At 42.5% G+C, this 7,099-nt stretch overlaps 1 pseudogene; it reads right to left on the bottom strand.

Annotated features, from left to right (window-relative positions):
* Positions 1 to 762: 762 nt before the first annotated feature.
* On the bottom strand, positions 763 to 3,609 carry LOC137234790 (glycogen phosphorylase-like; annotated as a pseudogene).
* Positions 3,610 to 7,099: the final 3,490 nt, after the last annotated feature.

Below are 7,099 nucleotides of genomic sequence, written 5' to 3' on the forward strand. Positions count from 1 at the left end.
GTTCATCATGTGCTGTCCCTTTCACCAGAGAGATCATCTCCCCGCGCCAGCCGAGGGCGGCCGACCCGTTTCATTCCTTCACAATGTTTGGTTTTCATTTGTCGTATGCGCGTCTTGCCTAAAAAGTTACGCCTGTTATAAATCTTGCACACCATTCAGATACAATATTCATGGAAGTTGAAATACAAATGCAAATTCGAGCACCGCTCGTTTTTTATTTACCTTTCAAAATTAAAGCTCCACAACCAATTTCCATTCGTCAGGATTGCCCGAAAACAAGGTTGGTTCCTGGTTTATAGCCCATATAAAGATACGCAATCAAACTAGACTTAACTCTCGCAGATCGATATCATCCAACCTTACAGTGGATCATATAAACGTAGTCCTAGTGTAGAAATTGTTTTTTGTTCCCGAACCACTTCGTCCGGCCACCGCTGTGGACTCTCCCGGTTGAAGCGTGAAATGCACACGCCGGAAAACTAAATTGTACGTTTTCAAAGGTCATCTTGCCACACGGGGGCGTTTTTTTTTTTTTGACAATATACCAATGTGTAGTGGAATTGCCCATTACCGATCGAGTATTGCTCAACCACGTTACGCTGCTCCCACGCCCTTATTGAGTTCAGTATAAAAGTTAGATAAATCATTTATGGATATCGCTGAATAACCAGAGTCTAATATGAAAGAAGTCAATGCACCATTCTGAAAAATTTCTTAAGGATAAACTGCAATTTCCACTTGTACAACTATCACTGATCTTTTCTACTTCCCAACTTTCATATGGGAGACCACCGTATACTTTTTTCCTTGTGAAGTTTCTGAATGAATAACAGGTACACCGTTTACAGTATGTGAGCCGACAATAGACAAATGCGCCATATTAATGCGCTTCCTACCATCCTCCTCTACCAAGACATATGACGCATACGTTCAAAGTCGCCCGGATATTTGTTGGCTACGTTTTCCATGAATAGGAAATTAATATGATAGATGATTTGTAGATGACGTGGCAGAATTGAATCCAACAATGAAACGGGCCAGCGTTCCAAAGCTTCGGGCAATACGGCGTGATTTGTGTAGCCGCAGGTACGTTTAGTTATATGCCAAGCTGTACCCCAATCCAAATTCTCCTCATCAATAAATATACGCATCAACTCGGGTATAACCAGTGAAGGATGAGTGTCATTCAATTGGATGGCAATTTTATCGGGGAAATGATCGAAATGATGACGCACAGTTTCGCGTGAGCCAAATTTGGAATTTTTGTAACGACGTACAATGTCATGTAAAGTGGTAGCAACCATGAAATATTCTTGCTTGAGACGCAATGCCTTGCCTTCGAAGAAGTTGTCATCGGGATAGAGTACACGTGTAATGTTCTCAGCGAGATTACGATACAATACGGCTTGAATGTAGTCACCATTGTTGAAGAATTTCAAATTGAAGTCAACAGGACTCTTAGCAGACCATAAACGCAAAGTATTCACGCGATTGTTACCATAACCAGGTATGGGAATATCGTAAGGCATAGCATACACAACCTGTGTGTCCACCCACTTCTTACCCTCAGGCGTATCAATAACACGTCCATAGAAATTAACTGGTTTCATAAATTCAGGACGTGCCTTTTCCCATGGGTTACCAAAACGTAACCAGTCATCAGACTCCTCCTGTTGCTCACCATTCAAGATCGTTTGCGCAAATATACCATGTTCGTAACGTAAGCCATAACCATAGGCCGCAATACCAAGAGTAGCCATTGAATCCAATAAACATGCCGCCAAACGTCCCAATCCACCATTTCCCAAACCAGCATCTTCTTAAATATCCTCAAGCGCTTCAATATCTAAGCCCAGCTGATACATAGCCTCTTAGCATTCACTTTGAATGCCCAAATTTATCATCGTATTTTGTACCTACTGAACGTCCCATACAGTAGACACGTTTAGGATCCGTTTCGTAGTACATCTGCTGGGTGCGTATCCAACGGCCCACCATATTATATTTCCTTGTGAAGTTTCTGAAATTTTGCTATTTGCAACGATTTCAATGATAGATAGGCAAAAGAAAAGCATTTAGACCTTGGAAATAGCACTATGTGTAAGCTTTTGGAAAACCGCACACTACAAAACTCACCTTCTTTAAAACTACATTATCTGGGCACTCAGAGTGTCCCCATCTTTAGTAAATCATCTAATCCCTATATTCCTATAAGTGAGTGCTTTTCGGGGACTCCCAAACAGCTGGAAAACCCAACAACACCTTTGAATAATTTGGATCCAAAGTTTTACGATATGCCACGAAGTCACGTCAATATTGGTTTAAACCTTACGAACGACCAGTCATATCCTCCAAAAATTACTAATTGTACTAGTGCAATCGTACCTGCGGTAACATCAACCCACATTCAACAACAACCTTAAATATTACACCTCCAGTTGCAAACACCCAGGACAAAGAAATAAATAATCACAAACAACTATTACTGTTTCCATCTACATATAGGGTCAAGTGCGATAACGTTTATCAGAATAACGAAACGTCGTATGTCAACGCAAAATATAGTCGTAGAGAGTTACTTAATGAATGGAAATTTTTAAAAACTGAAAATTCTGATGTAAATAAGCGCCGCAATAGCACTGCTGCAATTTGACGTGCCTCCTCGGATTGTTGACCATTGCGTACGGTACCTAGTAGATGTGTTAGCTTGACATCGCGTGGCAAATTATTGTATGCATCCTCAGCGCGCTGTGCACATATTTTTGTATGTGCGTGAGCTGTTACGTTCAACGCCTTGTATTAGTCAAAATTAATTTATTTTGTAAATTTGTTTAATTTATCCTTCAACTTGACGTTGGTCATTACGGTCTCCCAACTATTTTTCAATGGGATTATCGTTTAATTTTGTTGCCATTGAATCTTCGGGTTTGTTTTGTACTTCTTACCGCGATTTGCAATGTTACCTCACGAACGCAAATAGGATGAAAAAAACTATTTAATGAATTTCATAGAATTGAATTGATTTTGCGTCAAATCGGATTTTTTTCTTCTCCACTAGCTACCAGAAATTTAAAGCTTTCCTTTTGTTCGTCCTATTAGGATTTTTATATTAAGCGAAATGTCCGTGTACGATGGCCACGCGCCGTAGTAAAAAGAATGAAGAAACGGAATAAATCTTTCGATCAGTACCGTTTGCTTCGATTCAGAGGAATTTACATTCTATACAAGGGTGTGTATGAATGTGCACAATATGTTTGTCTTTGCTGCTAGTAAACATTTACCAGTGCCCGGACCTTTTTACAGGCAAAATATTGGGAGTCCAAAAATGGTAGTAGAAGTTTAATGAAAACGATAACTACGGTTTATACTTGTAACAAAAATTCCCAATTCATTGTAAAACAAACAAATCACAAAATAAATCACATACAAAAATGTCTAACTACCACAACAATTTTCCAAGGAACCAAAGATATTGCCACAAAACAACCGATTTCGGCATGTTATTCGGAAAAGTATTCACATACCAAAAAGGTTGACAATAGCGCCCAGATTTGTTTGCGGCTCAGTTACAGCATTTATTTCACAAACAAATTTATTTCCGTTTTCCATTTGTGCACAACTTTGTCCAAATTTCGTTGGGGTGGTTAATATTAGCTGGTGTGCTCAGCAATTAAATACTTTTACAAAATGATCACATTATTTGTTCTCAATACGAAAATACTGACAATATTGGTAGATTTTGGGCCTCGGTAGTAGTAGTAGAAAATGAAAAAGGGTCAGAAAAAGTTAGTCAATCTACCAATGTGGTAAGGTCCGTGCACTGACTGTCCATATACTTACACCAACGTATGTACATATATGCCGAGTTTTAAATGTACATTATATTAGGGATGCATAAAATGATGCAAAAGGGTACCGAAGAACCCGTTTCCGAAAAATCGGTACCGGAGCCAAATACCCTTCGGGAACCGTGCCATTTGCTAACGGCTATCAATAAAACAGGACTACAAGCGTACTTGGGGAAAAGTTGAAGAAATAAGTGAAGGGCAATACAAAAAAAAAAAAAAATGATTCATTCTACAAATTTTTCTCTTCGTCCAAAACGAAGATTTTTTATTTGTTCTTTACATAGCATACAATTTGCTGTCCAAACATTTTTTTTGTGGCGGGCAGGGAAGTTGTTGGTTTTTAGCACCAACAACACAAATAACAGCGACTCAAAAGAACCCACGCTATACACTTTCTACCCGGTTCGGTACCAGAATGTGCGAACCGAAAATCGTAAAGGCTTATTTTTCTGCAGCACTAGTGTGCCCGTGGCTAACTAAAACGCTACCGGGTGACACAAAATAAACAAAATAAGGCACTAAAGACCCAGGCACATAACGTGCGGGGAAAGAGGCCATGCATATAATGCACGCCACATATGAATATTTTTGTTTATGCAGCGACAGATGTTTCCCCTTATGCGCGCGCTAATAAAATTTCCCAAATCCCCAATAATACAACTAGGGACCACTCGCCCCCGCATTTTCGAGAATGACTCGACCCACTCAAACATATTGCATTTCTTTCAGAAAAATGGGTCGCTTTGCCGCTATGCAACGAAGCTCTGCCAAGAACGTCATGCGTTATACGTCGGAATGCCGCGCTTGTTTTAAGCAACATCCCATACGCCTGTGCCCCATCTTTCGGGCCAAAAAACCCGAGGAGCGTCTTTACTTAGCGATCCGCGGGAGCTGCTGTGGAAATTGCTTGGCTCTAGACCACCGCTCGAACGCGTGCCCAAGCCAAGGCCGATGTAAAAAATGCGGCGAAAAACATCACACGATGCTTCACATCTCCTAGATTGATGAAGAGGAACAGCTACTCCACAAAGCCCGCTCCAAGCCATGGAGTGTACAAGTTGAGGAGGAGCTGGAATCACCCCGTGAGCGGATTGACGACTCCATATCGTTATATGCGTCAGATGCGGGAACGGAGACTGGGCCTCTTCGTCCAGCTCGAATCCACCGAACCGGAGCGGAGACTCGGTCTCTTCGCCCGAACATAACACCAGCAGCCAAATCGTTTCGACCGCTTTTGCAGCATGAAAGGAAGCGGCTCCAGCACAACACATCGACAGTCCAGCGCCATATTCGTGACGGCCGAGCGGAGACTCGGTCTCTTCGCCGGCAAACCAAGGAACCTCAACGAAGACAACAACCGTGCGACCGCAGAGCAGAGACAAGGCCTCTTCGCCTGCAACAACGACACCACACCCATCATCAGACACAAGACCGCAGCCAACGATACAGCTCGTTGCAGCTCTCTACAGCGTCCACCTTCCGGGCAGGGCTCCTCGCCCCGCATTCCGCTGCCACCGCCACCATGATACCGACGGTAGCGATCACCCCCACCGCGGTCGTGAAAATAGAAGCAGGGGGGCGGCTACACCTCGTTCGCGCCTTAATCGATGGATGCTCCCCCACCACAGTGATTGCGGATGAGCTCGCCCAGGAGCTCCAACTCCCTACCAGCACCATTGGCGGGCAAGCAGGATGCCTACTACGCATACGAGGAAGACACGGTCAAAACAAACGGATTGCAACCCATGCGGCGGTCGTGTCCAATTTTCGGCGAATGGCCCCCACGACCAGCGTCGACAGCGCCATCGCATCCCCGTATGCACATCTCCGTCTGGCGGATCCGCAATTTTATTCATCCGCCTCGTGCTAGGGACAGACGTATCTGCGGAAATAATGCTACCAGGGATTCTGCCCACCACGTTTGGCCCTTTGCTAGCTCAGAGTACCATCTTCGGTTGGGTACTCTCGGGCACAACCAAGGCCTAACATAAAAATGTCCGGTAACGACGGAAACCCATGCATTTTTTACACTTTTTTATCTTTATCGAATTTTTTTTGTACACGGTTGCAAAGGATGTGCATTGTGAATTCATACCAACGAAAAATCTTCTTTTCCTCCATTGCCATACCTACCTGTTAAATAATAAACGGAGAACGGTTGTCGTGAATGGCCAGAGAATGGAAGAAAGGTTTTGTTTCACTAGCCGTTATTAAATTTAAGTGCCACAAATTGCACTTTTGTGCTTCAAATTAGGTTTTCCTTTAAATGTGTATACAGAAAATCAAACTACATACTAATATTCATTCCAAAAATCAACTTTATAGATTAAGTTTGAGCAATCCGCCATGCCGGCATTTTTTGAAATAGGTTAATGAAACAATATACCAGTCGTCTACAAAGATGGTTGAAAACCACTGTTAAGCTAATGATTTAAGTTATCGAACAGCGATTGAACAGGTGATCGAAGCTGTTCACTATTGTGAACGTTTTATAAAAAATTCGCCACTTGTATGAATTCACAATGGAGGTGTGCGTTTGCAACCATTTATCATTACAATAAGTTATCTTTATTGAATTTTCTTCATACAAAATTCTATGCTTATTCATTTCCAATGACTTTGTAATAAACGGCAAGAAATATCAACACATGTCTTCTTACTTCTTTTCGCAATCCCTAGCTCTAGGCAAACCTGGCTCAGGCCTTGAACCAGAACGGGAAAGTGCCGAATGACCGAGGCATCAGCAACCAAGCTCGCACACTGCGCAACCCATCTTGCGTGTCGCCAAGCCGGCGGACTGGCCGGCGTTATGTTAAGTTAGATATATATTAATAGTTAATAATAAGTTAGATATATATTAAAAGTTAGATATATATTAAGTTAGATATATAGCTATAAGTTTTTATTTTTTTTTCCTCTTCTTCATGGTCGGTGATCCTTGGCGGACTGTGATGTTGCGTACCGCAAGGGGGGCGGCATGTTTAGGCCAAATGCCTAAACTTTTACCTGATTGACGGCGCCCCTCCCTATCGTTTTAATAATATTTCCAGCCACCCACACTAACGCCGCATTTGTGTGCATGCATGCACATGCATGCGTTTCATACGCATGCACGTGTGTGTGCAGGTTGTCAGCACCCATGCACGTATATGTGGGGGTTGTTGTGTGTGTGGCTTTTTTCCCCTCCTTAATACCAGAGGACTTTTTCGCGGCTTAGCGGTTGTCCTCAACGGGATAACCGGTCTCTTTCT

Source organism: Eurosta solidaginis, chromosome X (assembly GCF_040869045.1).
Source record: "Eurosta solidaginis isolate ZX-2024a chromosome X, ASM4086904v1, whole genome shotgun sequence".
NCBI lineage: Eukaryota > Metazoa > Arthropoda > Insecta > Diptera > Tephritidae > Eurosta > Eurosta solidaginis.